At 46.8% G+C, this 8,996-nt stretch overlaps 1 protein-coding gene across 9 annotated transcripts in view; it reads right to left on the bottom strand.

The window, feature by feature from the left end:
• Window positions 1-8,245: 8,245 nt before the first annotated feature.
• RALY (RALY heterogeneous nuclear ribonucleoprotein) overlaps window positions 8,246-8,996 on the bottom strand; it is a 154,160-nt gene continuing 153,409 nt past the window's right edge. For all 9 annotated transcript variants that reach the window (XM_072800658.1, XM_072800659.1, XM_072800656.1 and 6 more), the window contains one exon: window positions 8,246-8,597. The gene's annotated coding sequence lies outside the window, so the exon portion shown is untranslated. The remainder of the gene's footprint in view (window positions 8,598-8,996) is intronic.

Below are 8,996 nucleotides of genomic sequence, written 5' to 3'. Positions count from 1 at the left end.
TGAGTGCTAATTCTTAATACTGCTAGAAGTATGGATTCAACAGGTTAGACTGGCAGTCCTCTGCTAATGATTATATTCTCATCTATAAAACAGGAAAATGTCTATCTCAAAGATGGTGATATATATAAAGTGCTTAACCCTGCCTGGCACCTGAAACTATTTTCCTTTTGTTGAATACTTCCCTTAAACTGAATTTCCAGGGTCCGTGGGCATGGGGACGTTAGAGTAGCCAAGAGTACAAATCGTGAAAACTGTAGGTATCCCTTTATTTTTGTGGTGGTGGGTTTATTATTACTGCCTTCCTATTGAAGATTGATTGCTCTTAGACAACCATCCTGTCTCAGATCTGTAATCTCTGCCACCCTTGGCCATAAGGGCATCAAACTCTCCCAGCAATGTGCAGCATAGTTCTTGGAGCTTTGGTCACATTAATGGTGCTTCTGAGAAGAAAGGACCAAACACTTGCTGGGTCCCCTGTGGCTGCCATGGCTCCTGTCCTATCAAACCTTCCCTGATAAAATATTCCTGAACTCTTCTCATCACTGCCTCTTGGTTTAAGCTTGGGTTCTGTTTTATTAATACAACATTAGAAGCATAAATATTAATGGATATTCTTCATATTAAACACTAGCATTTCAATAGCCGTCTTTAAAAAGTATCCTCATCAGCTGCAGATTTTCATAAGCTTTTTAAATGAACCAGAAACAAGATCAAAACCAAAATCTTATATGGGAAGCTGGCCAAACCTACTATCATAGTGAGCAATAGCTTCAGTATTCTGCTTTAGCCTTATAATTATTAATGATTTTTCAGTCCCAGATATATCTGTACACTATGACTACTGTGGCCCAGAATCTAGGGTATTCTATTTTTTTTAACATAGGCTCCATGCCCAACATGAGCTTGAACTCAAGCCCCTGAGACTGAGAATCACATCTACCAACTGAGCCAGCCAAGCCAGACACCCCTATTCTTTTTTAAAATTTATATCCTTAAATAATCCTGAGCTCTTCCTAATAATCCTTTATGTAAGTGGCTAGTACTACCAAAGTCCCAACTTTGTGCCAGGCCCTGCTCTAGTGTTTTTCTTTTCATTCATTCAATTAGCACAGAAACTCTTTGAGGAAGTTATACTATTCTCCCCATTTTACTGATGAGGAAATACTCAGGATAAGCAACTTGCCCAAGAAAGGCAGAGCTGATAAGTGAGGAGCCATAGTTGCAGGAGCAGGCATTTTGGCTCCAAGCCTGTGCTCTGCCTCTGTAAACACTGCTCAGGGACAGTATCGTATGTTCAAATAGTAACGTTACCTGAATGCCTGTAGCAAGACAGCTCCCTACCCTTCAGGAGCTTATAGCTTAACAAAGATGACAGGTGAGCAAACCAATTCTAAATATAATCTAGTAAGAGAGGTGGTAATAGAATCCGTATTACTGGAAGAGCCAGTGCTAACTCAGGTCCGGGAGGTGTCTGAACTACAAATAAGCCAGGTGGAGAAGACAAAGAGCATTCCAGTAGAGGAATTACAGCAGCAGGTGTAAAGGCATAGAAGCCAGATAATTCTTTCCACAATTAGTTCATGTGCCTTGACAATCGAAGTCAGACTGGAAGATGGGAGATGCTGAGCTGTAAAGGGGAAGGAAGGGGCCTGGAAATCTACCTACTGGGCAATGAATAACATGGTGGTAAAGACAGGTGGGAAGCAAGCATCAGGGAGACTAGTTTGGAGGTTACTGTAAAAGAGAGACAGTGGGATGGAAAAATGAATATGACTTGATGATCAGAAGATGTCGACATGGGCAATAGGTGGACAGTGGTGCCATTTCCCCAAGGTAAGGACTCCTGAAGAGAAAGACTGGTGGCCTGATAGGGCAGGGCTTGACGGAGGTCCTTGTAGACATCCAAGTGCAGCCATCAGATGGGCAACTATGTATCCCCTGGTGCTCCAGGGAAGGACTGAGTTAGAGGTGGAGATGGGAAGGCATTACTGTAGAGTCTGAAGCCAAATACTAGGTTAGCCAGGAAGCTGTACAGAAAGAGAGGGTGGAAAGGTATTGGCTTAATAGGAAGAATTGGCAAAGGAAACTGTACAGATGAGGAAAAAGCTGGGAGACTGTTGACCCAAGAATCAGGAATTTCAAAATCAGTTTATGACAGGCATGTGGGAAAGGACTGCCCAGGTTTGCATTCTGCCTCTACCTTTTCAAAGGGGACATGATCTTAGGCAAATTGTTCAATCAGAGGTCTCAATTTCCCAAACTGTAACATGGGATGAGTATCTCTAACTCTGGGGGGACTATTGTGAGGGTCAAATAAGATAATGCAATTCCTGTTAACTCAGCAGAACACCCAGGAAATACTAACATCTATATGTATTATATCCCTCTTTCTACAGTCAAATGCTGCAGGCAGGGAGGGGGCATATAATTAAGAACACAAAGATAGGGATGCCTAGGTGGTTCAGCGGTTGAGCATCTGCTTTCTGCTCAGGACATAATCCCTAGATACTGGGCTCAATTTCTGCATTGGGCTCCCCACAGGCAGCCTGCTTCTCCCTCTGCCTGTGTCTCATGAATAAATAAAATAAATAAATAAAACACAAAGGTAGGGGTGCCTGACTGGCTTGGTCAGAAAAGCATGTGCCTCTTGATCTTGGGGTCAGGACTTTGAGCCCCACACTGGGTGTGGAGATTACTAAAAAATAAAATTGACAAAGGTAGGTAGGTGCTGGAGTGAATTGTTTGCATATCCTCCAGAGTTATTTAATTGACCAAGTCACACATTCCTTTTTAAAACCCTTATGGGCAAGAATGAATAAGACAGTCTCTGGCCTTAGCTTCCTCCGTGGTTAGGGAACTGGACACTGGGCTGTGCAGGGGGTAGAGGAAACACTGCAGGTAGGTTTTAGAGGTAAGAGGGGGCTTATAATTAGAAGGGACTGGAGGATGGACAAGAAATGGGGTCCAGGTCAGAAAATGGGAACAGGTAACCCTGTTTCTGTTCTGTGCACCTGGAAAAGCCAAACCCATGCACTTGCCCAAGACTTGGCTGCTTCAACTTTATAGGAGGACACTATGATCATCTGAGCTCCGTCAGGACGTAGACTGAGGCAGGGGTGCAAGGAAAGGGATGTGTGCACCAGGTGTCCACTCATTCATATACACAGTCCCACAGGTTTAGTGACCAGACAGGCACACTACTCTTGATGGCATTAACTCTTAGGGAAAAAAAGGCTTACCAATGTCTTCCTTACCTCCTTTTTATAATAGTCTATTGACTTTCTCTTTGTAAGCTGTCTGAAACATATTTTGGAACAAGTGAATATAAAGGGAGTTAGGAAAAAAAGGAAAAATTATAGTCTTATTTTTTAAGAGAAAAATCACCTGTATCTGGATTAGGTAATAATAAATGAACTCCTTTATTAAGTATTGTCATAATAACAATGTGGTCTTTTCTGCTTCTCAGAGGAAGAGGAAGATGAGGCTCAGAGAGGTTAACTAACTTGCCTGAAGTCATACAACATATAATCCAGATTAGAACTCAGTACAACACAAAGTCTATACTCTTAACCCAGTCCCCCTAAAATAGAGCAAACTACTTAACCTCTTTGAGCCTCAGTTTGTGTTCTGGTTTTATCTACTGACATAGAACAAATCAGTCCAAAATTTAGTAGCTTAAAAACGACGACAATCATGGATTATTCCCCTCATGGTGCTGGGCTTTGACTGGGATGAGCTAGGGTCTTACTTTGTTCTCAGTCAGTGACTGGGCTGGAGTTGTCTAAAAGGCTTCCTCACTCATGTCTGACAATTGACACTGGCGGTCAGCTGGAAGATGGGGTTGTCAAGACCTTTCTATGTGGTCTGGGCTTCTTCACAGCATGGTGGCTGGGTCTCAAGACACAGAAATGGAAACTGTTAGTTCTTAAGAACAGAACTGTTAGACGGGCACAACATCACCATCACTGTATTCTGCTCATCAGCCAGGGTCCAGATAAAGGGGAGAAGGTATAGATACCAGCTGTCAATGGGGCCAAGTTTTAGAACCTTCACATCTATTAAAAAAAATATACAGGGATCCCTGGGCGGCGCAGCGGTTTGGCGCTTGCCTTTGGCCCAGGGCGCGATCCTGGAGACCCGGGATCGAATCCCACATCGGGCTCCCGGTGCATGGAGCCTGCTTCTCCCTCTGCCTGTGTCTCTGCCTCTCTCTCTCTCTGTAACTATCATAAATAAATAAAAATTAAAAAAATATATATACAAAACGGGCACAACTACACAATGGAGACCTGTTGTTTGTGTCAACCCAAGCCTCCCTTCTTCCAGCAACAGAACTCCTGTTTTCCTTCCGGAGATCCTTTCCTTCTGGAAGATCCACTCATAAACCCACATTTCAACTCCTCATCCATAAAAACACATGATCGAATTATGTTACTATTTCCTAATAGTCTAAAAGTTCCAAATCTTCAAAAAGCATGCTACTAACCATTCTGAATAGCAAATTAAACAAGGCCGGAGAAGGATTAAAAACAAATTATGGCCCTATTTTGAAGCTCAAGTTAAGAGGACTTTAGACTTAACCACATGACTTGCTTTTGCCAATAGAACCTGACAGACATGGCACCAGCAGGAACTTAAAGAGCACTTGCATGTTGGAGCTTACCTGGTCCTGCCTACTAGATGCTGGCAACATGCAGCCCAGCTGCCCCATTGGCTGGCCAACCACCTGACAAGTGGGTGAGGTTATCCCAAGGGCTCCTAGCCAATCTGCCAACTCACCTCAGCCACATCAAAGCCCAGATGAAATGAAGTAGAACTACCCAGCTGAGCATGGCCCCAATTGCCAAGCCACCCCTTCAGAAGCTAATAAATGTTTATTAAAGGTACTAAATTTTGGAGTGGGTTTGTTATACAAGTTAGTGACTGATAAAAGGTCCATTTACTATCCCTGACCTAGGCCAACCCCTCATACAGATTAAGTAAACAGAGACCTAGCAAGGAACAAGACTTCCCCAGGGTCACAAACCTTATCGGCAACAGTACAAGGAAGAAAGCCTTGCTTCACAATCCAATAAACCCACTGGCTGTGATATTCCTTCAAGGAGCTGCCAGGATCACAAATGAGGCTTCAGATCTTTAAAACACCTAGGGATTATCAGTCCTTTGGGCAAAATCTGACATTTTTTCGTCTTTTTGGTTTTCAGAGGTTAAACAAATACACAAAACCTGATCACAATGGAATGGGAGAGGTCTTTCCTGCCCTAGACATGGGGAGGATGGGCAGGGGTAAGCAGGGTTCTGTGGATACGAATTCCCTCTCAAGCTAGTTTAGGAGCTTTTCTGGGGTGCCAGGATGGGGATCTCAATCTGTCCAGCATATGTCCTGGTGCCAGGGTGATCAGCAGGGGCCGGGGGGGGGGGGGGGGGGGAAGGGCAGCTCCTCTTGCCCTGGAAGGGGTCTTCCCTGCTCTTCTGCCTAGCATACTACAGAAGCCCAGAGCCTCTCCTTTCTACCCATCGCCCAAGCACCAAAAAGTGAGTGCCTCAGTCAAGCACTACTGAGTAGGGCCTTGTAGAGTCTGAAAATGTTATTACAGTGCAATGGGCACAGAGCACTGGGCTCTGGGGGCACAGGAACATGGTGCTGGCCCTCAGGATGAAGTCCACCAAGGTCCAACAATCTCTTCTTTGGACGCTGCCCAAGTTCCAGTCCAGGGCAGTGTACAAGGTAGGGACACAAAGACCTGTACACGTATGCAAGGGAGTCTGCTAGAACTGGGCTCTGGCCTTCTGGACAGCAAGCATACACTGGGAGTACAGGAACTAGAGGGCTCTTTGGGAGAGTGTGACATTCCCTGTGGACCTAGCCCTTTTTGCTGGACACCTTCTTGCTCTAGACTGAAGCCTTTTGAGTAATCTGGGCCAGGGCCCAGTCCAGTTCCAAGGGCTGTTTTTCACCCGAGGTCTGATCTCTCAGAGACTGAAGGTCTCAGCCTCTACACTCTCTCTCCCTACTGCCTAGGATCTCTGGCAGGCACATATATGGGGACTGTGATACCACTGGGCAGCTATAGCTCCGAAAGGGCAGTAACTGCTCCACGGCACAGAAGAGGCAACAGCCAAGCAGGGATGGGGGCATCTGGCACAGCGTGGGTCCAGAACTCTGGCAGTCTTAATGGCTGGCTTATCAGTCCCCTGCACAGCTCGGGAATGTATAGCCATACTCAGTCTTCAGACTGCTAGCCTGTCAATGGCAGGCAGGAAGACTGCTCAAGGAGGGAGCCATGAGACAACAAAGACTTCCCTGGATGATTCCATACCCAGAGTAACCTAGCCTGAGTGCTATCTCAAGCCCATCCTCTATCCAAAACCTGGAGCCAAAGCCCAGAGGAGGTTTGATGGAGGCTGTGTTGTAGAACTGCTTGTCCAAAAAGTGATTTTTAGTAAAGATTCCAGCAGGCCTGAGACTTTGAAGAACATGTAAAGATGGAGGGAGAACCCAAAACCCTTTGTGATGATGGGACCAAATCTCCGGTGTTGGGGAAGGCTGCCTAGAAGACAGAATGAACAACTTGTGAAGAGCAGTAGGCTGATCAGAAATATTTCTCAAGGGTACCTGGGTGACTTATCTGCCTTTGGCTCAGGTCGTGATCCTGGGAGTCCTGGGATCGAGTCCCGCATTGGGCTCCCCACAGGGTGTCTGCTTCTGTCTCTGCCTATGTCTCTGCCTCTCTCTCTGTGTCTCACGAATAAATAAAATCTTTAAAAAGACCGAGAGACTTCTCAAAGGTATCAACACTAGAACAGTAGTTTAATGATGAGTGGTAATTTCTTAGGGGGAAAAAGTAGGAGCAAGAGTACGTGCCAGACTCTGGAACAAAGCCCCACACCAGAGACCAGCCCAAGTGGCCACACCTTAATCACCCAGTTCACAGGTCCGGAGAAGGCACTCGGAACCCACGAGTTACTCAAAAAGATCTGCTATGGCAGGTGACCTCTCCTGGGAATTTTTTTTTTTTTTTTTTTTTTAATTTTTATTTATTTATGATAGTCACACAGAGAGAGAGAGAGAGGCAGAGACATAGGCAGAAGGAGAAGCAGGCTCCATGCACCGGGAGCCCGACGTGGGATTCGATCCCGGGTCTCCAGGATCGCGCCCTGGGCCAAAGGCAGGCGCCAAACCGCTGCGCCACCCAGGGATCCCTCTCCTGGGAATTTTAACACAGGGGAATTGCTCAACTTGTAAGGTGAAGTTAGGAGAGAAATGGAAATTTAAAGGAATATTGCCAGAGAACAGAACAAACACCTGGATAGATGGCCTAAGACTGGCAGAGGCAGGCACAGGTACTCTGACGCCAACTTCCTACTGCTTGAGGTAACTGGAGTGGGGCTCAATTTCTTGCTGCCTAGGAGAATGAAGGACCTGCTTTGAGTGGGCCAGGAAAGAGGTGGGAAGAACAAGAGGCAGGAGAGGCCAGGGCATACAGGATCACGTGCAGGAGTTAGGGTTTTGTCCTGATAGTGAGCAGTCAGGTAAGGGTTTCACAGGGAAGAGACAGGACTCAGAAAAAGCACTGTGGTGGCCAGTGGGAAATGGGGGAGGGAGAAGCCAGAGACTGGGAGGCTAGTGAGAGGACAAAGCCCGAGTAAAAAAAAACATAATGTCCTCAACTATGACAGGGAAGGAGAGGAAGAGGTGGACTCTAAAATCATCTCAGAGCAGGGAAAAACGAGACTGAGTGAGAAGCTGAGACATGGACCTACCACTGCCTAAGTGGGTCACAACTGCTTGACATTTCAGCCACCAGGGACATCTGACCCTCCCCAACAACCCTACTGGCCATTTTTATCCCCATTTTAGTTGTGGAAACTAAGGCCCAGATAGACCAGTATAACTCACCATGGACAGCTGCTCCCTAGTCAGGAGTGAGGGAGGAAAAAGAATAGGGTGAGGGCAGCCCTGGTGGCGCAGCGGTTTAGCGCTGCCTGCAGCCCAGGGTGTGATCCTGGAGACCCGGGATCGAGTCCCACGTCGGGCTCCCTGCATGGAGCCTGCTTCTCCCTCTGCCTGTGTCTTTGCCTCTCTCTGTGTATCTCTCATGAATAAATAAATAAAATCTTAAAAAAAAAAAAAAAAAAAAAAGGAAAGAAAAAGAATAGGGTGAAACAGACTAGACCAGACTCTGGCTGGGCAGGAGGGCCCAGGTACTTTGAGAAAACACAAACCATCCCATCTCAGAGCAAGTTGGGATCCAATCTCTTTATTGTCCGGGTACCCTCCCTGGAACCCTCCCAACTCCAAACCTATAGAAAAACTCCAAGCCTGGGAGTGTTCTGGGAGGGGAGGTAGAGTGTGGGGAAACCTCTGTGTTCTGCCCTCTGGCCTGGGCAGTGCCAACAGGGAGGGCGTGTGGGGACGGGAGGCTGATAACTCCACCTGCAGAGGATGTGGCACTGGCTGGGATGTGTGGGGGAGGAGGTGCCTGCTGCCAGCTCTCCTGGGACCTGCCGGGGGTGGTCTCCAGGGGTGGGTGCCCAGCTTTAGGCCTGGTACAGTGCACGCCCTTCTCCTGCCGGTGGCCATCGCTCCTGTCAAGCTGAGAAAGAGAGAGACAAAGGAGAGACTGAGGCTGGGAGGAAGAGCCCCTGGTACTCTTGATAATTGGGGTTGGGAAGACAAAAGGGAATGGTGTTTGCTATCTGCAGACAGAGATATACCTACACTCTGGCTCTGGCCTTCTAATTTTCTGGCCATGCAACCTTGGGTCAGTCTCTCTCTCCCTGAGTCTCCATTTCTTCACCTGAGCCCTGCACATCGTCTGTGAACTGGCTTCATGAGGTAAAACTTAGCCTCCCTGGTAAAACCAACCAGGAAGCTCCCAGAGGATAGACTGCGGATACAGAATTTCCGAAACTGTCTGGGACCATCTTGCTGGTGGAGCAGCTCATAGCATGGAAGTGTCATATGTAGAGATAGCTGTGCTGTTTTGAGGCCT

This window comes from Canis lupus, chromosome 26 (assembly GCF_048164855.1).
Source record: "Canis lupus baileyi chromosome 26, mCanLup2.hap1, whole genome shotgun sequence".
Taxonomy (NCBI): Eukaryota; Metazoa; Chordata; class Mammalia; order Carnivora; family Canidae; genus Canis; species Canis lupus.
The sequence above is the reverse complement of the archived record's forward strand: the minus strand, read 5'-3'. Positions and strand labels throughout refer to the sequence as shown.